Source organism: Heterodontus francisci, unplaced genomic scaffold (assembly GCF_036365525.1).
Source record: "Heterodontus francisci isolate sHetFra1 unplaced genomic scaffold, sHetFra1.hap1 HAP1_SCAFFOLD_275, whole genome shotgun sequence".
NCBI lineage: Eukaryota > Metazoa > Chordata > Chondrichthyes > Heterodontiformes > Heterodontidae > Heterodontus > Heterodontus francisci.
In genome coordinates, this window is record NW_027142264.1 from 1220666 (window position 1) to 1247439 (window position 26774).

Genomic DNA, 26774 nt, shown 5'->3' on the forward strand with positions numbered 1-26774 from the left:
GTGGTGGAAGCAAAGACATTCAATGATTTCAATGGGAAATTGGAGAAACACTTGAAGGAAACAAACTTGCTCCAGGGCGACGCTGATCAAGCAGGAGAATGAATCTGATTGGATGATGAGAATATTTTATCAACTTCAATTCTGTCAAGGCTTTGAAACTTTTTCGTTAGTAAAATACTGCAACGTAAGGTAAAAACACAATTTAGGATTGCGATGGCCGGGAATCGAACCCGGACCAACTGCTTGGAAGGCCGCTATGCTCACCACTATACCACCATCGCTTACTATTCTGCATTTCTCCGGCGTTTTGATTAATAGAAAGCTGTACAATGATTTCAACTTGCAGCTGAGCAGTCCGTTCATGTTCATAAAAACACAATACTGTGAATGCTGGAAATCTGAAATAAAAACAGACAGTGCTGCAAATATTCTGATCAAAGGTCACTCACCTGAAACGTTAACTCTGCTTCTCTCTACACAGATGCTGCCAGACCTGCTGAGTACTTCCAGCATTTCTTGTTTTTATTTCAGATTTCCAGCATCCGCAGTGTTTTGCTTTTATTTTAAAGTTACGTACTGAACTGATCATTTTTGCTTCCTGGGCAGAACTATGCAGTGAGGTGACGCAGAAAACTGTACGGAGAACAATGTTTTTAACGGGGCCACAATTTCGAAGTTTGAGGAGGACAAAATACATAGCAATGTATGCATGTAGTAAAGAGCTGTAAGTTTCAGGTCGATGTTACCTGAACAGAGGTGAGACAGCGAATCCCCAACACGTCTCACCTTTAGATTACTGACCACGATAGACCTACAAGGTACAAACTCAAGTTATGTGACCAAGTCAGAGAGTTTATTAGGCTTAACTAAGATCTACAAAGTTAATACTTAACAATGGTAATAGATATGCAGCAACACACAACACCCGTTCTTGTTTCTGTGCTTGCTGCGGCACGGACTTCTCTCCTTCTTCATCCCTTGCTGTGTTTTCTTGACTGCATTCTATCTTCTCCTTTTAAGTACCAACGATCTTCTGTTGACCCCTGTCTAAGTGTGATGACGATGTCCTGTACCACCCTTTCTTTTATCCTTTTTGTGGTGCAAGGATGTTACCATATTAGTTTTGAATTGTTCTAAGTGTCCTAATTGGTCCAGGTTGACATCATTGTTTGACACTAGTTAGTTAATAGTTGAATCTACACACATTACAGATGCTTCCAGATTCTTTCTATTTTAGCAAAGATCCTAAAGGTTACATTCTTGCTGATCCCAGACATTTTTTCTTTAATTCTGCCTTTATCTCTTCTCTCTCCCTGCAAGGAGTGCTGGTGTCTCTCCCATTGTTCTCACACAAAGGTTTAAACAAAGTATAGCCCTGAAAATAAATTTCATAATAAAGCAAACAACAGATCAAACAGACTTCTCTCTATTGACGTGCAAAGCATATCATTAATCCTATTATTTTAGTTGTTCTTATTTGTCACAAACGTAAAATATGTCACGGTCCATCGCCCCCACATTGTGGATCCCCCTCCAGCTACATGACTTGCCGTTTTTTTCCTATGGCTACGTGCATCTTCCACACTGACACCACTCTCAACATGACATTTTGACGTAGTTCAGTGAAGATGACCATCATGCTTTACAATCCAACCTTGACATTGCAGTTCTTGCATAAATGTAAGCCATGAAAATACTCTAACCTTTACACAGCGGTGAGCAGTGTTCAGGTGATACAGAAAATCTGATGCGTTGGGCAGCGACAAACAGTTGATCTATCAAAGTCTCTTGATGTTATGCTCCTATCTAGACTACTTACAACACAACTATTCTTTTGTTATTGAAAAGCTTGGATAGATGGCTCTGGATTGTGTTATCTAAGTAAGTGGTTGTTCTCCTTACAGCAATGTGGATTGAGGGGAAATTTGATACAGGTGTAGGTAAGTCAGACAAGGAGAACCTGTTCCCATTATTTGATGGTACATGGACTAGGAGACACAGATTGATGGTCTTGGGAAAGAGATGCAGGGAAATGTGAGGAAGCACTTTTTGTTATAACTGCTGCAACTATCTGTCCGCAAGTGTGGTGGAAGCAGAGACAAACAATGATTTCAATAGGAAATTGGAGAAACACTTGAAGGAAACAAACTTGCTCCAGGGCGACGCTGATCAAGCAGGAGAATGAATCTGATTGGATGATGAGAATATTTTATCAACTTCAATTCTGTCAAGGCTTTGAAACTTTTTCGTTTGTAAAATACTGCAACACAAAGTAAACCTGCAATTTAAGATTGCGATGGCCGGGAATCGAACCCGGGCCAACTGCTTGGAAGGCAGCTATGCTCACCACTATACCACCACCGCCTACTGTTCTGCATCCCTCCGGCGTTTCGATTAATAGAAAGCTGTACAATGATTTTAACTTGCAGCTGAGCAGTCCGTTCATGTTCATAAAAACACAACACTGTGAATGCTGGAAATCTGAAATAAAAACAGACAGTGCTGCAAATATTCTGATCAAAGGTCACTCACCTGAAACGTTAACTCTGTTTCTCTCTACACAGATGCTGCCAGACCTGCTGAGTATTTCCAGCATTTCTTGTTTTTATTTCAGATTTCCAGCATCCGCAGTGTTTTGCTTTTATTTTAGAGTTACGTAGTGAACTGATCCTTTTTGCTTCCTGGGCAGAACTATGCAGTGAGGTGACGCAGAAAACTGTACGGAGAACAATGTTTTTAACGGGCCCACAATTTCGAAGTTTGAGGAGGACAAAATACATAGCAATGTATGCATATAGTAAAGAGCTGTAAGTTTCAGGTCGATGTTACCTGAACAGAGGTGAGACAGCGAATCCCCAACACGTCTCACCTTTAGATTCCTGACCACGATAGACCTACAAGGTACAAACTCAAGTTATGTGACCAAGTCAGAGAGTTTATTAGGCTTAACTAAGATCTACAAAGTTAATACTTAACAATGGTAATAGATATGCAGCAACACACAACACCCGTTCTTGTTTCTGTGCTTGCTGCGGCACGGACTTCTCTCCTTCTTCATCCCTTGCTGTGTTTTCTTGACTGCATTCTATCTTCTCCTTTTAAGTACCAACGATCTTCTGTTGACCCCTGTCTAAGTGTGATGACGATGTCCTGTACCACCCTTTCTTTTATCCTTTTTGTGGTGCAAGGATGTTACCATATTAGTTTTGAATTGTTCTAAGTGTCCTAATTGGTCCAGGTTGACATCATTGTTTGACACTAGTTAGTTAATAGTTGAATCTACACACATTACAGATGCTTCCAGATTCTTTCTATTTTAGCAAAGATCCTAAAGGTTACATTCTTGCTGATCCCAGACATTTTTTTCTTTAATTCTGCCTTTAACTCTTCTCTCTCCCTGCAAGGAGTGCTGGTGTCTCTCCCATTGTTCTCACACAAAGGTTTAAACAAAGTATAGCCCTGAAAATAAATTTCATAATAAAGCAAGCAACAGATCAAACAGACTTCTCTCTATTGACGTGCAAAGCATATCATTAAACCTATTATTTTAGTTGTTCTTATTTGTCACAAACGTAAAATATGTCACGGTCCATCGCCCCCACATTGTGGATCCCCCTCCAGCTACATGACTTGCCGTTTTTTTCCTATGGCTACGTGCATCTTCCACACTGACACCACTCTCAACATGATATTTTGACGTAGTTCAGTGAAGATGACCATCATGCTTTACAATCCAACCTTGACATTGCAGTTCTTGCGTAAATGTAAGCCATGAAAATACTCTAACCTTTACACAGCGGTGAGCAGTGTTCAGGTGATACAGAAAATCTGATGCGTTGGGCAGCGACAAACAGTTGATCTATCAAAGTCTCTTGATGTTATGCTCCTATCTATACTACTTACAACACAACTATTCTTTTGTTATTGAAAAGCTTGGATAGATGGCTCTGGATTGTGTTATCTAAGTAAGTGGTTGTTCTCCTTACAGCAATGTGGATTGAGGGGAAATTTGATACAGGTGTAGGTAAGTCAGACAAGGAGAACCTGTTCCCATTATTTGATGGTACATGGACTAGGAGACACAGATTGATGGTCTTGGGAAAGAGATGCAGGGAAATGTGAGGACGCACTTTTTGTTATACCTGCTGCAACTATCTGTCCACAAGTGTGGTGGAAGCAGAGACAATCAATGATTTCAATAGGAAATTGGAGAAACACTTGAAGGAAACAAACTTGCTCCAGGGCGACGCTGATCAAGCAGGAGAATGAATCTGATTGGATGATGAGAATATTTTATCAACTTCAATTCTGTCAAGGCTTTGAAACCTTTTCGTTTGTAAAATACTGCAACATAAAGTAAACCTGCAATTTAAGATTGCGATGTCCGGGAATTGAACCCGGCCCAACTGCTTGGAAGGCAGCTATGCTCACCACTATACCACCATCGCTTACTGTTCTGCATTCCTCCGGCGTTTCGATTAATAGAATGCTGTACAATGATTTCAACTTGCAGCTGAGCAGTCCGTTTATGTTCAGAAAACACAATACTGTGAATGCTGGAAATCTGAAATAAAAACAGACAGTGCTGCAAATATTCTGATCAAAGGTCACTCACCTGAAACGTTTACTCTGCTTCTCTCTACACAGATGCTGCCAGACCTGTTGAGTATTTCCAGCATTTCTTGTTTTTATTTCAGATTTCCAGCATCCGCAGTATTTTGCTTTTATTTTAGAGTTTCGTAGTGAACTGATCCTTTTTGCTTCCTGGGCAGAACTATGCAGTGAGGTGACGCAGAAAACTGTACGGAGAACAATGTTTTTAACGGGCCCACAATTTCGAAGTTTGAGGAGGACAAAATACATCGCAATGTATGCATATAGTAAAGAGCTGTAAGTTTCAGGTCGATGTTACCTGAACAGAGGTGAGACAGCGAATACCCAACACGTCTCACCTTTAGATTCCTGACCACGATAGTCCTACAAGGTACAAACTCAAGTTATGTGACCAAGTCAGTGAGTTTATTAGGCCTAACTAAGATGTACAAAGTTAATACTTAACAATGGTAATAGATATGCAGCAACACACAACACCCGTTCTTGTTTCTGTGCTTGCTGCGGCACGGACTTCTCTCCTTCTTCATCCCTTGCTGTGTTTTCTTGACTGTATTCTATCTTCTCCTTTTAAGTACCAACGATCTTCTGTTGACCCCTGTCTAAGTGTGATGACGATGTCCTGTACCACCCTTTCTTTTATCCTTTTTGTGGTGCATGGATGTTACCATATTAGTTTTGAATTGTTCTAAGTGTCCTAATTGGTCCAGGTTGACATCATTGTTTGACACTAGTTAGTTAATAGTTGAATCTACACACATTACAGATGCTTCCAGATTCTTTCTATTTTAGCAAAGATCCTAAAGGTTACATTCTTGCTGATCCCAGATATTTTTTTCTTTAATTCTGCCTTTATCTCTTCTCTCTCCCTGCAAGGAGTGCTGGTGTCTCTCCCATTGTTCTCACACAAAGGTTTAAACAAAGTATAGCCTTGAAAACAAATTTCATAATAAAGCAAGCAACAGATCAAACAGACTTCAATATATTGATGTACAAAGCATCTCATTAATCCTATTATTTTAGTTGTTCTTATTTGTCACAAACGTAAAATATGTCACGGTCCATCGCCCCCACATTGTGGATTCCCCTCCAGCAACATGACTTGCCTTTTTTTTCCTATGGCTACGTGCATCTTCCACACTGACACCACTCTCAACAAGACATTTTGACGTAGTTCAGTGAAGATGACCGTCATGCTTTACAATCCAACCTTGACATTGCAGGTCTTGCATAAATGTAAGCCATGAAAATACTCTAACCTTTACACTGTGGTGAGCAGTGTTCAGGTGATACAGAAAATCTGATGCGTTGGGCAGCGACAAACAGTTGATCTATGAAAGTCTCTTGATGTTATGCTCCTATCTAGACTACTTACAACACAACTATTCTTTTGTTATTGAAAAGCTTGGATAGATGGCTCTGGATTGTGTTATCTTAGTAAGTGGTTGTTCTCCTTACAGCAATGTGGATTGAGGGGAAATTTGATACAGGTATAGGTAAGTCAGACAAGGAGAACCTGTTCCCATTATTTGATGGTACATGGACTAGGAGACACAGATTGATGGTCTTGGGAAAGAGATGCAGGGAAATGTGAGGAAGCACTTTTTGTTATACCTGCTGCAACTATCTGTCCACAAGTGTGGTGGAAGCAGAGACAGTCAATGATTTCAATAGGAAATTGGAGAAACACTTGAAGGAAACAAACTTGCTCCAGGGCGACGCTGATCAAGCAGGAGAATGAATCTGATTGGATGATGAGAATATTTTATCAACTTCAATTCTTTCAAGGCTTTGAAACTTTTTCGTTAGTAAAATACTGCAACATAAGGTAAACACACAATTTAGGTTTGCGATGGCCGTGAACCGAACCCGGGCCAACTGCTTGGAAGGCAGCTATGCTCACCACTATACCACCATTGCTTACTGTTCTGCATTCCTCCGGCGTTTTGATTAATAGAAAGCTGTACAATGATTTTAACTTGCAGCTGAGCAGTCCGTTCATGTTCATAAAAACACAACACTGTGAATGCTGGAAATCTGAAATAAAAACAGACAGTGCTGCAAATATTCTGATCAAAGGTCACTCACCTGAAACGTTAACTCTGCTTCTCTCTACACAGATGCTGCCAGACCTGCTGAGTATTTCCAGCATTTCTTGTTTTTATTTCAGATTTCCAGCATCCGCAGTATTTTGCTTTTATTTTAGAGTTTCGCAGTGAACTGATCCTTTTTGCTTCCTGGGCAGAGCTATGCAGTGCGGTGACGCAGAAAACTGTACGGAGAACAATGTTTTTAACGGGCCCACAATTTCGAAGTTTGAGGTGGACAAAATACATAGCAATGTATGCATATAGTAAAGAGCTGTCAGTTTCAGGTCGATGTCACCTGAACAGAGGTGAGACAGCGAATACCCAACACGTCTCACCTTTAGATTCCTGACCAAGATAGTCCTACAAGGTACAAACTCAAGTTATGTGACCAAGTCAGAGAGTTTATTACTCTTAACTAAGATGTACAAAGTTAATACTTAACAATGGTAATAGATATGCAGCAACACACAACACCCGTTCTTGTTTCTGTGCTTGCTGCGGCACGGACTTCTCTCCTTCTTCATCCCTTGCTGTGTTTTCTTGACTGTATTCTATCTTCTCCTTTTAAGTACCAACGATCTTCTGTTGACCCCTGTCTAAGTGTGATGACGATGTCCTGTACCACCCTTTCTTTTATCCTTTTTGTGGTGCAAGGATGTTACCATATTAGTTTTGAATTGTTCTAAGTGTCCTAATTGGTCCAGGTTGACATCATTGTTTGACACTAGTTAGTTAATAGTTGAATCTACACACATTACAGATGCTTCCAGATTCTTTCTATTTTAGCAAAGATCCTAAAGGTTACATTCTTGCTGATCCCAGATATTTTTTTCTTTAATTCTGCCTTTATCTCTTCTCTCTCCCTGCAAGGAGTGCTGGTGTCTCTCCCATTGTTCTCACACAAAGGTTTAAACAAAGTATAGCCTTGAAAACAAATTTCATAATAAAGCAAGCAACAGATCAAACAGACTTCAATATATTGATGTACAAAGCATCTCATTAATCCTATTATTTTAGTTGTTCTTATTTGTCACAAACGTAAAATATGTCACGGTCCATCGCCCCCACATTGTGGATTCCCCTCCAGCAACATGACTTGCCTTTTTTTTCCTATGGCTACGTGCATCTTCCACACTGACACCACTCTCAACAAGACATTTTGACGTAGTTCAGTGAAGATGACCGTCATGCTTTACAATCCAACCTTGACATTGCAGTTCTTGCATAAATGTAAGCCATGAAAATACTCTAACCTTTACACTGTGGTGAGCAGTGTTCAGGTGATACAGAAAATCTGATGCGTTGGGCAGCGACAAACAGTTGATCTATGAAAGTCTCTTGATGTTATGCTCCTATCTAGACTACTTACAACACAACTATTCTTTTGTTATTGAAAAGCTTGGATAGATGGCTCTGGATTGTGTTATCTTAGTAAGTGGTTGTTCTCCTTACAGCAATGTGGATTGAGGGGAAATTTGATACAGGTATAGGTAAGTCAGACAAGGAGAACCTGTTCCCATTATTTGATGGTACATGGACTAGGAGACACAGATTGATGGTCTTGGGAAAGAGATGCCGGGAAATGTGAGGAAGCACTTTTTGTTATACCTGCTGCAACTATCTGTCCACAAGTGTGGTGGAAGCAGAGACAGTCAATGATTTCAATAGGAAATTGGAGAAACACTTGAAGGAAACAAACTTGCTCCAGGGCGACGCTGATCAAGCAGGAGAATGAATCTGATTGGATGATGAGAATATTTTATCAACTTCAATTCTGTCAAGGCTTTGAAACTTTTTCGTTAGTAAAATACTACAACATAAGGTAAACACACAATTTAGGATTGCGATGGCCGTGAACCGAACCCGGACCAACTGCTTGGAAAGCAGCTATGCTCACCACTATACCACCATTGCTTACTGTTCTGCATTCCTCCGGCGTTTTGATTAATAGAAAGCTGTACAATGATTTTAACTTGCAGCTGAGCAGTCCGTTCATGTTCATAAAAACACAACACTGTGAATGCTGGAAATCTGAAATAAAAACAGACAGTGCTGCAAATATTCTGATCAAAGGTCACTCACCTGAAACGTTAACTCTGCTTCTCTCTACACAGATGCTGCCAGACCTGCTGAGTATTTCCAGCATTTCTTGTTTTTATTTCAGATTTCCAGCATCCGCAGTATTTTGCTTTTATTTTAGAGTTTCGCAGTGAACTGATCCTTTTTGCTTCCTGGGCAGAACTATGCAGTGCGGTGACGCAGAAAACTGTACGGAGAACAATGTTTTTAACGGGCCCACAATTTCGAAGTTTGAGGTGGACAAAATACATAGCAATGTATGCATATAGTAAAGAGCTGTCAGTTTCAGGTCGATGTCACCTGAACAGAGGTGAGACAGCGAATACCCAACACGTCTCACCTTTAGATTCCTGACCAAGATAGTCCTACAAGGTACAAACTCAAGTTATGTGACCAAGTCAGAGAGTTTATTAGGCTTAACTAAGATGTACAAAGTTAATACTTAACAATGGTAATAGATATGCAGCAACACACAACACCCGTTCTTGTTTCTGTGCTTGCTGCGGCACGGACTTCTCTCCTTCTTCATCCCTTGCTGTGTTTTCTTGACTGTATTCTATCTTCTCCTTTTAAGTACCAACGATCTTCTGTTGACCCCTGTCTAAGTGTGATGACGATGTCCTGTACCACCCTTTCTTTTATCCTTTTTGTGGTGCAAGGATGTTACCATATTAGTTGTGAATTGTTCTAAGTGTCCTAATTGGTCCAGGTTGACATCATTGTTTGACACTAGTTCGTTAATAGTTGAATCTGCACACATTACAGATGCTTCCAGATTCTTTCTATTGTAGCAAAGATCCTAAAGGTTACATTCTTGCTGATCCCTGGCATTTTTTCTTTAATTCTGCCTTTATCTCTTCTCTCTCCCTGCAAGGAGTGCTGGTGTCTGTCCCATTGTTCTCACACAAATGTTTAAACAAAGTATAGCCTTGAAAACAAATGTCATAATAAAGCAAGCAACAGATCAAACAGACTTCAATCTATTGATGTACAAAGCATATCATTAATCCTATTATTTTAGTTGTTCTTATTTGTCACAAACGTAAAATATGTCACGGTCCATCGCCCCCACATTGTGGATCCCCCTCCAGCTACATGACTTGCCGTTTTTTTCCTATGGCTACGTGCATCTTCCACACTGACACCACTCTCAACATGACATTTTGACGTAGTTCAGTGAAGATGACCGTCATGCTTTACAATCCAACCTTGACATTGCAGTTCTTGCGTAAATGTAAGCCATGAAAATACTCTAAACTTTACACAGCGGTGAGCAGTGTTCAGGTGATACAGAAAATCTGGTGCGTTGGGCAGCGACAAACAGTTGATCTATCAAAGTCTCTTGATGTTATGCTCCTATCTAGACTACTTACAACACAACTATTCTTTTGTTATTGAAAAGCTTGGATAGATGGCTCTGGATTGTGTTATCTAAGTAAGTGGTTGTTCTCCTTACAGCAATGTGGATTGAGGGGAAATTTAATACAGGTATAGGTAAGTTAGACAAGGAGAAGCTGTTCCCATTAGTTGATGGTACAATGACTAGGAGACACAGATTGATGGTTTTGGGAAAGAGATGCAGGGAAATGTGAGGAAGCACTTTTTGTTATACCTGCTGCAACTGTCTGTCCACAAGTGTGGTGGAAGCAGAGACAATCAATGATTTCAATAGGAAATTGGAGAGAAACTTGAAGGAAACAAACTTGCTCCAGGGCGACGCTGATCAAGCAGGAGAATGAATCTGATTGGATGATGAGAATATTTTATCAACTTCAATTCTGTCAAGGCTTCGAAATTTTTTCGTTGGCAAAATACTGCAACAGAAAGTAAACCTGCAATTTAAGATTGCGATGGCCGGGAATCGAACCCGGGCCAACTGCTTGGAAGGCAGCTATGCTCACCACTATAATACCATCGCTTACTGCGCTGCATCACTCCGGCGTTTTGATTAATAGAATGCTGTACAATGATTTCAACTTGGAGCTGAGCAATCCGTTCATGTTAATAAAAACACAATACTGTGAATGCTGGAAATCTGAAATAAAAACAGACAGTGCTGCAAATATTCTGATCAAAGGTCACTCACCTGAAACGTTAACGCTGCTTCTCTCCACACAGATGCTGCCAGATCTGCTGAGTATTTCCAGCATTTCTTGTTTTTATTTCAGATTTCCAGCATCCGTAGCATTTTGCTTTTCTTTCAGAGTTTCGTTGTGAACTGATCCTTTTTGCTTACTGGGCAGAACTATGCAGTGAGGTGACGCAGAAAACTGTACGGAGAACAATGCTTTTAACGGGCCCACAATTTCGAAGTTTGAGGAGGACAAAATACAGAGCAATGTATGCATATAGTAAAGAGCTGTAAGTTTCAGGTCGATGTTACCTGAACAGAGGTGAGACAGCGAATACCCAACACGTCTCACCTTTAGATTCCTGACCAAGATAGACCTACAAGGTACAAACTCAAGTTATGTGACCAAGTCAGAGAGTTTATTCGCCTTAACTAAGATCTACAAAGTTAATACTTAACAATGGTGATAGATATGCAGCAACACACAACACCCGTTCTTGTTTCTGTGCTTGCTGCGGCACGGACTTCTCTCCTTCTTCATCCCTTGCTGTGTTTTATTGACTGTATTCTATCTTCTCCTTTTAAGTACCAACGATCTTCTGTTGACCCATGTCTAAGTGTGATGACGATGTCCTGTACCACCCTTTCTTTTATCCTTTTTGTGGTGCAAGGATGTTACCATATTAGTTTTGAATTGTTGTAAGTGTCCTAATTGGCCAAGGTTAACATCATTGTTTGACACTAGTTAGTTAATAGTTGAATCTACACACATTACAGATGCTTCCCGATTCTTTCTATTTTAGCAAAGATCCTAAAGGTTACAGTCTTGCTGATCCCAGACATTTTTTTCTTTAATTCTGCCTTTATCTCTTCTCTCTCCCTGCAAGGAGTACTGGTGTCTCTCCCATTGTTCTCACACAAAGGTTTAAACAAAGTATAGCCTTGAAAACAAATTTCATAATAAAGCAAGCAACAGATCAAACAGACTTCAAATCTATTTATGCACAAAGCATATCATTAATCCTATTATTTTAGTTGTTCTTATTTGTCACAAACGTAAAATATGTCACGGTCCATCGCCCCCACATTGTGGATCCCCCTCCAGCTACATGACTTGCCGTTTTTTTCCTTTGGCTACGTGCATCTTCCACACTGACACCACTTTCAACATGACATTTTGACGTAGTCCAGTGAAGATGACCGTCATGCTTTACAATCCAACCTTGACATTGCAGTTCTTGCATAAATGTAAGCCATGAAAATACTCTAAACTTTACACAGCGGTGAGCAGTGTTCAGGTGATACAGAAAATCTGGTGCGTTGGGCAGAGACAATCAGTTGATCTATCAAAGTCTCTTGATGTTATGCTCCTATCTAGACTACTTACAACACAACTATTCTTTTGTTATTGAAAAGCTTGGATAGATGGCTCTGGATTGTGTTATCTCAGTAAGTGGTTGTTCTCCTGAAAGCAATGTGGATTGAGGGGAAATTTAATACAGGTGTAGGTAAGTTAGACAAGGAGAACCTGTTCCCATTAGTTGATGGTACATGGACTAGGAGACACAGATTGATGGTTTTGGGAAAGAGATGCAGGGAAATGTGAGGAAGCATTTTTTGTTATACCTGCTGCAACTGCTGTCCACAAGTGTGGTGGAAGCAGAGACAATCAATGATTTCAATAGGAAATTGGAGAAACACTTGAAGGAAGCAAACTTGCTCCAGGGCTTTGCTGATCAAGCAGGAGAATGAATCTGATTGGATGATGAGAATATTTTATCAACTTCAATTCTGTCAAAGCTTTGAAATTTTTTCCTTTGCAAAATACTGCAACATAAAGTAAACATGCAATTTAAGATTGCGATGGCCAGGAATTGAACCCGGGCCAACTGCTTGGAAAGCAGCTATGCTCACCACTATACCACCATCGCTTACTGCGCTGCATCACTCCGGCGTTTTGTTTAATAGAATGCTGTACAATGATTTCAACTTGGAGCTGAGCAATCCGTTCATGTTAATAAAAACACAATACTGTGAGTGCTGGAAATCTGAAATAAAAACAGACAGTGCTGCAAATATTCTGATCAAAGGTCACTCACCTGAAACGTTATCTCTGTTTCTCTCTACATAGATGCTGCCAGACCTGCTGAGTATTTCCAGCATTTCTTGTTTTTAATTCAGATTTCCAGCATCCGCAGCATTTTGCTTTTGATTTAGTGTTTCGGAGTGAACTGATCCTTTTTGCTTACTGGGCAGAACTATGCAGTGAGGTGACACAGAAAACTGTACGGAGAACAATGTTTTTAACGAGCCCACAATTTCGAAGTTTGAGGAGGACAAAATACATAGCAATGTATGCATATAGTAAAGAGCTGTAAGTTTCAGGTAGATGTTACCTGAACAGAGGTGAGACAGAGAATACCCAACCCGTCTCACCTTTAGATTCCTGACCAAGATAGATCTACAAGGTACAAACTCAAGTTATGTGACCAAGTCAGAGAGTTTATTAGGCTTAACTAAGATGTACAAAGTTAATACTTAACAATGGTAATAGATATGCAGCAACACACAACACCCGTTCTTGTTTCTGTGCTTGCTGCGGCACGGACTTCTCTCCTTCTTCATCCCTTGCTGTGTTTTCTTGACTGCATTCTATCTTCTCCTTTTAAGTACCAACGATCTTCTGTTGACCCCTGTCTAAGTGTGATGACGATGTCCTGGAACACCCTTTCTTTTATCCTTTTTGTGGTGCAGGGATGTTAACATATAAGTTTTGAATTGTTCTAAGTTTTCTAATTGGTCCAGGTTGACATCATTGTTTGACACTAGTTAGTTAATAGTTGAATCTACACACATTACAGATGCTTCCCGATTCTTTCTATTTTAGCAAAGATCCTAAAGTTTACATTCTTGCTGATCCCAGACATTTTTTTCTTTAATTCTGCCTTTATCTCTTCTCTCTCCCTGCAAGGAGTGCTGGTGTCTCTCCCATTGTTCTCACACAAAGGTTTAAACAAAGTATAGCCTTGAAAACAAATTTCATAATAAAGCAAGCAACAGATCAAACAGACTTCAATATATTGATGTACAAAGCATATCATTAATCCTATTATTTTAGTTGTTCTTATTTGTCACAAACGTAAAATATGTCACGGTCCATCGCCCCCACATTGTGGATCCCCCTCCAGCTACATGACTTGCCTTTTTTTCTTATGGCTACGTGCATCTTACACACTGACACCACTCTCAACATGACATTTTGACGTAGTTCAGTGAAGATGACCGTCATGCTTTACAATGCAACCTTGACATTGCAGTTCTTGCATAAATGTAAGCCATGAAAATACTCTAAACTTTACACAGCGGTGAGCAGTGTTCAGGTGATACAGAAAATCTGGTGTGTTGGGCAGAGACAATCAGTTCATCAATCAAAGTCTCTTGATGTTATGCTCCTATCTATACTACTTACAACACAACTATTCTTTTGTTATTGAAAAGCTTGGATAGATGGCTCTGGATTGTGTTATCTAAGTAAGTGGTTGTTCTCCTTGCAGCAATGTGGATTGAGGGGAAATTTGATACAGGTGTAGGTAAGTTAGACAAGGAGAACCTGTTCCCATTAGTTGATGGTACAAGGACTAGGAGACACAGATTGATGGTTTTGGGAAAGAGTTGCAGGGAAATATGAGGAAGCACGTTTTGTTATACCGGCTGCAACTGTCTGTCCACAAGTGTGGTGGAAGCAGAGACAATCAATGATTTCAATAGGAAATTGGAGAAACACTTGACGGAAGCAAACTTGCTCCAAGGCGACGCTGATCAAGCAGGAGAATGAATCTGATTGGATGATGAGAATATTTTATCAACTTCAATTCTGTCAAGGCTTTGAAATTTTTTCCTTTGCAAAATACTGCAACATAAAGTAAACCTGCAATTTAAGATTGCGATGGCCGCGAATCGAACCCGGACCAACTGCTTGGAAGGCAGCTATGCTCACCACTATACCACCATCGCTTACTGCGCTGCATCACTCCGTCGTTTTGATTAATAGAATGCTGTACAATGATTTCAACTTGGAGCTGAGCAATCCGTTCATGTTAATAAAAACACAATACTGTGAGTGCTGGAAATCTGAAATAAAAACAGACAGTGCTGCAAATATTCTGATCAAAGGTCACTCACCTGAAACGTTAACTCTGCTTCTCTCTACACAGATGCTGCCAGACCTGCTGAGTATTTCCAGCATTTCTTGTTTTTATTTCAGATTTCCAGCTGAACAGAGGTGAGACAGAGAATACCCAACCCGTCCCATCTTTAGATTCCTGACCAAGATAGACCTACAAGGTACAAACTCAAGTTATGTGACCAAGTCAGAGAGTTTATTAGGCTTAACTAAGATCTACAAAGTTAATACTTAACAATGGTAATAGATATGCAGCAACACACAACACCCGTTCTTTTTCTGTGCTTGCTGCGGCACGGACGTCTCTCCTTCTTCATCCCTTGCTGTGTTTTCTTGACTGTATTCTACCTTCTCCTTTGAAGTACCAACGATCTTCTGTTGACCCCTGTCTAAGTGTGATGACGATGCTCCTATCTATACGACTTACAACACTACTATTCTTTTGTTATTGAAAAGCTTGGATAGATGGCTCTGGATTGTGTTATCTAAGTAAGTGGTTGTTCTCCTGACAGCAATGTGGATTGAGGGGAAATTTGATACAGGTGTAGGTAAGTAAGACAAGGAGAACCTCTTCCAATTAGTTGATGGTACAAGGACTAGGAGACTCAGATTGATGGTTTTGGGAAAGATTTGCATGGAAATGTGAAGAAGCACTTTTTGCTTTACCTGCTACATTGCAACTGCAATGTATGTCCACAAGTGTGGTGGAAGCAGAGACAATCAATGATTTCAAAAGGAAATTGGAGAAACACTTGAAGGAAACAAACTTGCTGCAGGGCGACGCCGATCAATCAGGAGAATGAATCTGATTGGATGATGAGAATATTTTATCAACTTCTATTCTGTAATGGCTTTGACATTTTTTTCCTTTGTAAAATACTGCAACATAAATTTGACCTGCGATTGGACATTGCGGTGACCAAACACAACAGCTCCTTGCAGATCTCCACAATGTACAAAAATAAAGCACCAAGCACATCGGCTCTTTTAACATCCACTGACAGCCTCTCTGAAAGAATCGATTTACTGCAGTTATTTGAATACCAACTGCTCACATATCAGCTGAAGGTAACTTCGAGATCTCCGACAGGAACGTTCATGGATCGGTTCGATCATTGCGTCACTTGTTAATTCCCTGCCTTAAAATAACTACCGGCCAACGATCTGTATTGTACCTGTCAGTTCATGGCATGTGAATGTTGATTTTACTCTGCACCAGTCAATTCCTTGTATGTGAATGTTGATTTTACTCTGTACCTGTCAGTTCATGGCATGTGAATGTTGATTTTACTCTGTACCTGTCAGTTCATGGCATGTGAATGTTGATTTTACTCTGCACCTGTCAGTTCCTGGTATGTGAATGTTGATTTTACTCTGCACCTGTCAGTTCCTGGAATGTGTATGTTGATTTTACTCTGCACCTCTCAGTTCCTGGTATGTGAATGTTGATTTTACTCTGCACCTGTCAGTTCCTGGTATGTGAATGTTGATTTTACTCTGCACCTGTCAGTTCCTGGTATGTCAATGTTGATTTTACTCTGCACTTGTCAGTTTTTGGTATGTGAATGTTGATTTTACTCTGTACCTGTCAGTTCCTGGTATGTGAATGTTGATTTTACTCTGCACCTGTCAATTCCTGGTATGTGACTGTTGATTTTGCTCTGCACTTGTCAGTTCCTGGTATGTGAATGTTGATTTTGCTCTGCACCTGTCAGTTCCTGGTATGTGTATGTTGATTTTACTCTGCACCTGTCAGTTCCTGGTATGTGAATGTTGATTTTACTCTGCACCTGTCAGTTCCTGGTATGTGAATGTTGATTTTACTCTGCACCTGTCAGTTCCTGGTATGTGAATGTTGATTTTACTCTGCACCTGACAGTTCCTGGTATGTGAATGTTGATTTTACTCTGCACCTGTCAGTTCCTGGTATGTGTATGTTGATTTTACTCTGCACCTGTCAGTTCCTGGTATGTGAATGTTGATTTTACTCTGCACCTGTCAGTTCCTGGTATGTGAATGTTCATTTTACTCTGTACCTGTTAGTTCCTGGTATGTAAATGTTGATTTTCCTCTGCACCTGTCAATTCCTGGTCTGTGACTGTTGATTTTGCTCTGCACCTGTCAGTTCCTGGTATGTGAATGTTGATTTTACTCTGTACCTGTCAATTCCTGGTGTGTGAATGTTGGTTTTACTCTGTGCCTGTCAATTCCTGGTATGTGAATGTTAACTTTACTCTGCACCTGTCAGTTCCTGGTATGTGAATGTTGATTTTACTCTGCACCTGTCAGTTGCTAGCATGTGAATGTTGATTTTGCTCTGCACCTTTCAGTTCCTGGTATGTGAATGTTGATTTTACTCTGCACCTGTCAGTTCCTGGTATGTTAATGTTGATTTTACTCTGCACCTTTCAGTTCCTAGCATGTGAATGTTGATTTTGCTCTGTACCTGTCAGTTCCTGGTATGTGAATGTTGATTTTACTCTGCACCTGTCAATTCCTGGTATGTGAATGTTGATTTTGCTCTGCACCTGTCAGTTACTGGTATGTGAATGTTGATTTTACTCTGTACCTCTCAATTCCTGGTATGTGAATGTTGGTTTTACTCTGTACCTGTCAGTTCCTGGTATGTGAATGTTGATTTTGCTCTGCACCTGTCAGTTCCTGGTATGTCAATGTTGATTTTACTCTGTACCTGTCAGTTCCTGGCATGTGAATGTTGATTTTACACTGTACCTGTCAGTTCCTGGGATGTGAATGTTGATTTTACTCTGTACCTGTCAGTTTCTGGTGTGTACACGTTGATTTTACTCTGTATCTGTCAGTTCCTGGTATGTGAAGGTTGATTTTACTCTGTATCTGTCAGTTTGCGCAATGAGAGGGGTCAATAGAAGATCGTTAGCACTTAGAAGGAGAAGGTAGAACACAGTCAAGAAAACACAGCAAAGGAAGAAGAAGGAGAGAAGTCCATGCCGCAGCAAGCACAGAAACAAGAAGGGGTGTTGTGTTTTACTGAATATCTATTGCCTTGTTAAGTATTAACTTTGTGCATCTTAGTTAAACCTAATAAACTCTCTGACTTGGTCACATAACTTGAGTTTGTAACTTGTCGGTCTATCTTGGTCATGAATCTAAAGGTGCGATGGCTTGGGTATTCTCTGTCTCATTTCTGTTCAGGTAACATCTACCTGAAACCTACAGCTCTTTACTATTTGCATACATTGCTATGTATTTTGTCCTCCTCAAACGTCGACATTGTGGGCCCGATAAAAACATTGTTCTTCGCACAGTTTTCTGCGTCAGTCCACTGCATAGTTCTGCCCCAGTAAGCAAAAAGTATCAGTTCACGACTAAACTCTAAAATAAAAGCAAAATACTGCGGATGCTGGAAATCTGAAATAAAAACAAGAAATGCTGGAAATACTCAGCAGGTCTGGCAGCATCTGTGGAGAGAGAAGCAGAGTTAACATTTCAGGTCGGTGACCCTACTTCAGAACGAGCAAATATTTGAATTGTAAAAGGTTATAAGCAAGTAAAGCGGGGGTGGGGCAAGAGATAACAAAGGAGAAGGTGTAAATAAGACACGGTCACGGAATAGCCTCCTATCCTTTAACCAACTACCATCTCAGGATACCAGTGTCAATTTTAACATGCATTTCTATTCTCCATGTAAGTCTGTTATTCACTACTTGATTGAATGCCTTTGGAAGAGCATATATCCAATAATTACTGTACTACCTTCAGTAACTTCAACCACAAGAATTCAATCATGTTAGTCGCACATGATTTGCCCTGAGCAAATCCGTACTGGTTGTCCTTTATTAACTCACCACTGTTGTCAAAAATAATGGTCTTTGTTACCAGATTTTTCCTTCCCCGGTTCTGCCTGGTTGTAATCATGGTGATAGGGTGGATATGGGATATTTTGTACAAATCACTGTCATCATTATTTCAATGATTGTCTCTGCAAACCTTTGAATTGTATTGATCAAAAGCAAATTAATGGTAACGTGTGTGACACTGAGATTGGAAGATGGACGGAATAAAGCGGAGGAAGGGTTGAGGGGGCGGCTCCTAAACTGTCCAAACGGATCTCATCGAAGTGTAAAAGTGAATCCGAGTGTTTGAGGGATGAAAGTTAAACATCTGATAGTCTCTGCTTAATGTCATCAGAATGAATCTCTTAGTGACTGAAAATATATCTGAATGGCCTTGTCCTGCGAATCTGCAGAGAGTCCAACAGGTAAAAGTGGTTCAGTGAGAAATACAGCATTTCTTCATAATCTGGCCCTGTTTGAGTTTGGAAATAATAGTATGTCATCGAGAGACTAGTTTACATTTTTCTATCTTGAGTAAGTCTTTACCCAAATAGAACAGGATCTCTGTCAATGTGTTACATTATATAAACATCACAGGACACTTCCCCTCCCTATTCTATCTCCCTGCTCTCGATCTCCTCCCCATCCAGTTCATTATTGTTGCTGATCATTATATTGGCCTATTTATTCTCTTCCATCTCAGACAGTCTCTCGCGATCAGGGATGACTTTTTTCCACTCCAGTTTGATGGGTTCTGAAATGGCTGATAAGTCCAATGCATGATCTGCAGACCCTGTCATATCAGAGTCAGATGGTGCTGGAAGGGTCAGGTAAATGACTGCATCGGAGGTGTGATGCTCCCTTCGCTGTCTTCGCTGCCTCGAGTTCGCCTTTGCATGTTCCTGATAAATATCCCTGAAGTATAAAATGTCTTCCCAAATGAGGGATGATTTGAGGACATCTCTGAAGTGTTTCTCCTGTCCTCCTGGGGTTCTCCTACCATGACCAAGTTCTGAGTAGAACAGCTGCTTCGGGATATTGGATTTGCAGGTTCTTGGAGAGGCGCCTATTCATGGTAAGTGAAAGACTAACACTGACTGTCTGAACACATGTCAGTTGCTGTCTGAGAGTGAGAGGCACTGGAACACTTTCCCTCACATAATGTACTAGATACAGTGAGGAAAGATGGAGCCTCTGTCTTTCTCCAGTACTGAATTATAGTGAGTTGGATGTTTAGTCAGTCCCGAACTGTCCTTGTTGGGTGAGTAGGCAACGGAATCGAGACCATTTCCCGTCCCTGTGTGACTGTCACTCAAACTGCCCTGTGTGTGCAGGATCAACCCTGAGTCCCTCTATCCAGCTCTGTCTGTTATATCTGGAAAAATGCTGAACCTTTCACTTGTTGATCTGCTCAAACCGAGTTCAAGACCCAAGTAGTGAACAGAATGTCTCATTAATTGTTTGAATAATACAATGATTGAACAGCAGGTTATGATCGACTCAGCCAAAGTTTAGAACAATTCCTGTCCATAAATCTTTCAAAATGGCGTGTGAGGATCTCCTGGCTCCGTGTGTTTAAGGGATACAGGACTGGACATCCGCAACTGAGCCCTGAAAATTCACAGCAATGACTGTGCACATGAGGACATTTAACAAAGTGGAGCTGAAACTCTGGGACGGGCTCTATTGTCACTGTGTTTGTGTGTCCGGAATAATCGCGGCAGCTCCGTGTCTCTCTTGTTTAGAATGAAACGATGAAGATCGCCATTCGGTATTACTCACATTGACCGCGGGTTTCGCTCCGCTTAGACAAACCTTTGCTGGCTGAAATGAATTCTACAAGGTACCAGCAAACACACCGACTCCCTCCTTCCTCCCATGTTTCTGTCGGACTGTTTTGAGAGGGGGGTCTCAATAATAACAAACACCCTGCAGGGAGAGACGGCAATTTGAACATCTAAATGGGATCAGCTCCCGGCTTTCTAGGTTATAGATTCCCTCCACCCCTCCCCACCCTCCCTCCACCCTAACCCCATGTTAAGTTTCATTGTTCACACATTGATGAGGGTGAAATGGGGAAAGTTCCCATTGCTTTTTGTTGCAGAGAGCTGCGCACGCGCGATATAACACAGCCCACTGTGACGTCATCATGAGGAGAAGAGCGCATGTGCTCCCCTGCCCCCAACACTGTCTCTGAGCGTCATTCAGTGAGTGAGCGGAAGATTGTTTAAATCAGCTGTGAATGGAGACATCCGGGTCCCGGGGTAAGTGAACAAACAACATCTGCTTCCAGCAACAACACCAGGTTTGGGGAGCGAGTCTGCAGATGTATTCAGAGATTAACATTGAATAGCGGGGAAGTTCAGCGGGAGTCGGGGACTGTGTGGAATGTGCACTGGAGGCCTGGATACCCGACTCCAACCCGAGCGGGACCCGAGCACATGTGTCCGCCTCGGCTCGGTCCCAGCTTGCGGCTCCGGCTTTCGGACTCGGGTCCAGTTTGGGTTCGGGTCGGACACACTCGGTCAGTCTCTGCTGGTCAGTATTGAAATTTAAATAAACTGACCGGAGCTGGGAGTCTGGGTTGGAACTGAGTCTGCGCAGTGAGCCGGTGCCTTCACTTTGCCCTCCACGCATGCGCTGCAGCTTCTTGCAGGTTGGGTGTCAGGAAGGGAAGTGAAGGGATGGTCGGGTCGGGTTCGGGTCCACTGTGGTTCGGTCAGGTAATGTGTGTGTTTCCAGACTAGAGTCCTGACAGTGAACAGGTTATATTTTTAATATAAATACTGTATATTTTATAATCATTTTGTAATAATCACTGCTCTTTGCATCTCAGCTGCTCACTGAATAAACTTGCAGCAAGTATTTCAACCTGTAAAGCAGGAGTCCAGGTAATGGAAAATGATACTTACTGAGCCTCCGGGCAATTGCTGTGTTTAGTTTAAGCAATACAGATACTGGTACAGTGTGGCACAACCTGTCTGGACACAACTCCATGGGTTTCTGTTTAACTCATGACCAAACAATCACTGACTTCGTGGCTCCAATCTTCATCTTTTTAAACAACCTTTCAAGTCCGATTAATGCTGTGTTTGTCAGACCCGAGCCCAAGAGCTCGACCCGGAAGAGTGACCGACCCAAACCCGACACATGTCGTCAGGTCCTGTCGGGTTCGGGTCTGGTCGCAGGCCTTGAGCAGGTACTGGTCCTGAGACATGGAGTGAGTCGGGGGGAAGAGAGAGGTATTTCTCAGGCAGTGTCTGGACAGGGTGAGAGAGACAGAATGAGAAGTACTCACTATTGAAAATCATTGCTGCTTTCTGTCTCCAAACTGTAATGAATGTTCCTGGTTCAGATCCAGAGTCTCACTGTTCATTGTTATTGGACAGTGAACAGCAGAAAAAAAAGGCCGCACTAACGATGCGGCGATTGTTTAATGACTAGGTGAGAAGTTTAAGGACACATTTTAAACAGTGTCTGCTTGTTTTCCCTTCAACAATCGGACTTGGAAGTAGAAATCTGACTTAAAGCCTGGCTGCCTGACCCAAACACGACTAGACCCGACTACATGTGTCCAAAGGTGATTTTACATTACTGTACACTATGGATGTAAAACAAGTGCTGTCGACTGGAGAATGTTTAGCAGTGGAAAGTCCTGGAGCTGGAAAACGTAAATCTTCTGTGTGGGAACATGTCAATGTTGTTGTTTTCCGCAATAGTAAAAGTTCAAGTGGATTTGTACAATGTAAATCTTGCAAACTTCTACGAAAGTATCACAGCAAAAAGACAGGAAATTCATCTTTGCAGCGGCACACTGTAAAAGGATGTACTCGACCCACAGTAGGGCCAAGTCGGTCAGACTTAACTTCCTTTGCACGGACAAAAGAAAGCATACCCACTCACAAGAAATCAGAAATTATAGACAAATGCGTGAGTTTCTGTTGCAAAGATATTCGATCTTTCCAAACTGTCTCTGGTGAAGGGTTTGTTGAGCTAGCACAAGAGCTTATCAATGAGGGTGCAACATATGGTCAAGTATCAGCATCAAGTGTGTTACCAAATCCAGTACAGTTTCACGAAGGTGTCGTGATGTGGCCAAAGAAAAGAGAAAAGAACTAATTTCTCAGATTACTGACATACTGAAGGATGTGAATGTGGGAATGACAACTGACATGTGGACGGACGACTACAATAAAATCCATTATATGTCGATAACTTGTCATTACATCACAGTAGATTTAAAACTTCATGCCAAAGTTTTAACAACAGCAATGTTTCCACTGGAGGACGTCAAAACTGGTAAAAACATCAGTCAGGAGATTTTAATTCTGCTCGTGAATACATTTGGATTCGACCCAGCAAATTTATATAAACTCGTCTGGGTGACAGATCAAGGCACCAACATAGTGTTTGATCTTAGACCATATCGACGTCTGGATTGTCAGTGCCATGTATATAACACGGTCCTTCAACATTCACTTGATCCAAAGGAATTCGCTTCTGAAGCTCCGGATGTTGTAGAAACTATACATCATGCCAAAGACTTGGTGACATATATTAAACAGTCTGGTCTTGCTGCACAGTTGTCTAAAACTTTAAATCCAATAGAAGAAACGAGGTACAGTGCTGTGTATCTGACACTGAATTCAATTCAGGATATTTATCATGAGCTGCACGAGAAACTGGAACAGCATGGGGAAAGCTCCAGGCTGGAAAATATCACCCCTGATGTCTTGCAGTTTTTGGTGGATTTCCTCCGACCATTTTATGAAGCTCAGAGGGAAATGGAGGGAAACCAATATCCAACATTGAACCTGGTAATTCCGTGGTTTGAGAAACTTAAACGTCCCTGTATGCCACATTCTTCAGATACTCCAATGCAAGCAGTTGTCAGGGAACGGCACAGACGGTGGCTTCTGAAGAAAGTTAAAATAAATGACGAGCACAAAATAGCAACGTTCCTCTGGCCTAAATTTAATCAGCTACGAATGTTATCCAGCCATGACAGGGAAGTAGTTTATTTTGAAGTGCGCAGACTTATCAACAACATTAAAACAGAAGACCTGGTGAAGGAAACGGCAGTGGTTGATAATGAACCTACAGCTGCCAAAAAAGCAGTGACTGCATTTGCTGAATGGAAGAATGTTCATGAAGAAATAGACACAAATGATGAAGTGCAGCAGTACACAGCACAGAGACCTGCTGTGTTGGCGATGGAAAACGAACGTGATCTGTTGGGCTGGTGGAAGGAACACAGTGGTACATACCCTAAATTGACCAGGCTGCCTAGAAGTATACTTTGCATTCCGGCGAGCTGTAGCGTCAGGGAGAGGAACTTCAGCGTAGCTGGAAGGACAATCAACCAGTGGAGGACGGTCCTGCAGCCTTCCACTGTTGACTGTATTCTTTTTTTACATGACAATTTATAAGACCTTTTGTTTTTTTTTGCTGTGTCTGTAACTGAGACTACTTACTTTCTATCTCTGTAACTGAGACTACATCCTTGCTCTGTCTGCAACTGAGACTACTTACTTGCTATCTCTGTAACTGACACTACTGTCTTGCTGTGTCTGTAACTGAGACGACTTACTTTCTATCTCTGTAACTGAGACTACTTACTTGCTCTGTCTGTAACTGAGACTACTTACTTGCTCTGTCTGTGACTGAGACTACTTACTTGCTATCTCTGTAACTGAGACTACTGACTTGCTGTGTCCGTAACTGAGACTACTTATTTGCCCTGTCTGTAACAGAGAATACTTACTTGCCCTGTCTGTAACTGAGACTACTTACTTGCCCTGTCTGCAACTGAGACTTCTTACTTGCTCTGTCTGTAACTGAGCCTACTTACTTGCTCTGTCTGTAACTGAGCCTACTTACTTGCTATCTCTGTAACTGAGACTACTTACTTGCTATCTCTGTAACTGAGACTACTTACTTGCTCTGTCTGTAACTGAGACTACTTAATTGCTATCTCTGTAACTGTGACTACTTACTTGCTCTGTCTGTAACTGAGACTACTTACTTGCTATCTCTGTAACTGAGACTACTTACTTGCTCTGTCTGTAACTGAGACTACTTACTTGCTATCTCTGTAACTGAGACTACTTACTTGCTATCTCTGTAACTGAGACTACTTAATCGCTCTGCCTGTAACTGAGACTACTTACTTGTTATGTCTGTAACTGAGACTGCTTAATTGCTCTGTCTGTAACTGAGACTACTTACTTGCTATCCCGGAACTGAGACTACTTAATTGCTCTGCCTGTAGCTGAGACTACTTACTTGCTCTGTCTGTGAATGGGACGACTGACCTGTTATGTCTGTAACTGAGACTACCACATCCAATGTTCACCTCACTGCTGATTGGGTGCCTCGTTGGAGTAGGTTATTAGTTTTCTTTTTAATCTATTTTAATCTATTTGTGCGGTACAGTGGCGCAGTTGTTAGCACCGCAGCCTCACAGCTCCAACGACCCGGGTTCAATTCTGGGTACTGTCTGTGTGGAGTTTGCAAGTTCTCCCTGTGTCTGCATGGGTTTTCTCCGAGTGCTCCGGTTTCCTCCCACATGTCAAAGACACGCAGGTTGGTAGGTTAATTGGCCATTATAAATTGCCCCTTGTCTCGGTAGGTGGTCGGGATGTAGGATTAGTATAAATGGGTGGTTGATGGTCGGCACAGACTCGGTGGGCCGAAGGGCCTGTTTCAGTGGTGCATCACTAAACTAAACGAAACTATGGTTTGACACGATTTGTTTCTGTTTTATCTGGTTATTATCACAGTGCTGTTTGTGGGAACTTGCTGTGGGCAATGGCTGTTGTGTTTCCTACTGTACAACAGTGATGACAATTCACAAAGATCTTCATTGGGTGGAATGTGGTTTGGGACGTCCTGAGATTGTGAAAGGTGCTCGAGAAGAGCAAGTCTTTCTTTGTGGAGAGAAAATGGATAATCTCATGAGAAGACTGCGTAAAAATCATGAGGGAGTCAAGAAGTTGTTTGAAAGTCTCAGAAGAGACAGGCTGATATTTCTGACAGAAAAAATAAATACTGTGTGTATTTATAAGTTATCAACAAAAACTTATTTTGGTTCCTAGAGTTGGGATCTTTAATTTTATGTACTCAAGGAGTTGGAAGAAAGATGTTCAATAAATACATAACTGTATTTGATCACTGTTAGATTATTTGTTTTGCATTTTAATACTTGCAAAGCATTAAGTTAGATAAGTCCCCTGGGCCTGATGGGATCTACCGTAGAATTCTGAGGGATGCAAGGGAAGAAATTGCTGGGGCCTTGACAGAAATCTTGGATCCTCAATGGCTACAGGTGAGGTCCCACAGGACTGGAGAATAGCCAATGTTGTTCCTTTTTTTAAGAAGGGTGGCAAGGATAATCCAGGAAATTCTAGGCTGGTGAGCCTGACGTCAGTGGTAGGGAAACTATTGGAAAGGATTCTTGGGGACATTATTTAATGCCATTTGGAAACAAACAAACTTATTAGCGAGAGACAGCATGGTTTTGTGAAGGGGAGGTCGTGTCTTACTAATTTGATTGACTTTTTTGAGGAAGTGACGAAGATGAGTGATGAGGGAAGGGCAGTGGAGGTTGTCTATATGGATTTTAGTAAAGCCTTTGACAAGGTCCCGCATGGCAGACTGGTGCAAAAGGTGAAGTCACACGGGGTCAGAGGTGAGCTGGCAAGATGGATACAGAACTGGCTCAGTCACAGAAGACAGAGGGTAACAGTGGATGGGTGTTTTTCTGAATGGAGGGATGTGACTAGTGGTGTTCCGCAGGGATCAGAGCTGGGACCTTTGCTGTTTGTAGTATATATAAATGATTTGGAGGAAAATATAGCTGGTCTGATTAGTAAGTTTGCAGACGACACAAAGGTTGGTGGAGTTACGGATAATGATGAGGATTG

At 41.4% G+C, this 26774-nt stretch overlaps 6 non-coding genes across 6 annotated transcripts; all 6 read right to left on the reverse strand.

Moving 5' to 3' along the window:
* Positions 1-209: 209 nt before the first annotated feature.
* On the reverse strand, positions 210-281 carry trnag-ucc (transfer RNA glycine (anticodon UCC)). Its single transcript has one exon. It is a non-coding gene; the product is annotated as a tRNA-Gly (tRNA).
* Positions 282-2292: 2011 nt separating this feature from the next.
* On the reverse strand, positions 2293-2364 carry trnag-ucc (transfer RNA glycine (anticodon UCC)). The gene has a single exon. It is a non-coding gene; the product is annotated as a tRNA-Gly (tRNA).
* Positions 2365-4376: 2012 nt separating this feature from the next.
* On the reverse strand, positions 4377-4448 carry trnag-ucc (transfer RNA glycine (anticodon UCC)). Its single transcript has one exon. It is a non-coding gene; the product is annotated as a tRNA-Gly (tRNA).
* A 6178-nt stretch (positions 4449-10626) lies between these two features.
* trnag-ucc (transfer RNA glycine (anticodon UCC)) lies at positions 10627-10698 on the reverse strand. The gene has a single exon. It is a non-coding gene; the product is annotated as a tRNA-Gly (tRNA).
* A 2012-nt stretch (positions 10699-12710) lies between these two features.
* trnag-ucc (transfer RNA glycine (anticodon UCC)) lies at positions 12711-12782 on the reverse strand. Its single transcript has one exon. It is a non-coding gene; the product is annotated as a tRNA-Gly (tRNA).
* Positions 12783-14793: 2011 nt separating this feature from the next.
* Positions 14794-14865, reverse strand: trnag-ucc (transfer RNA glycine (anticodon UCC)). The gene has a single exon. It is a non-coding gene; the product is annotated as a tRNA-Gly (tRNA).
* Between the last annotated feature and the right edge of the window lie 11909 nt (positions 14866-26774).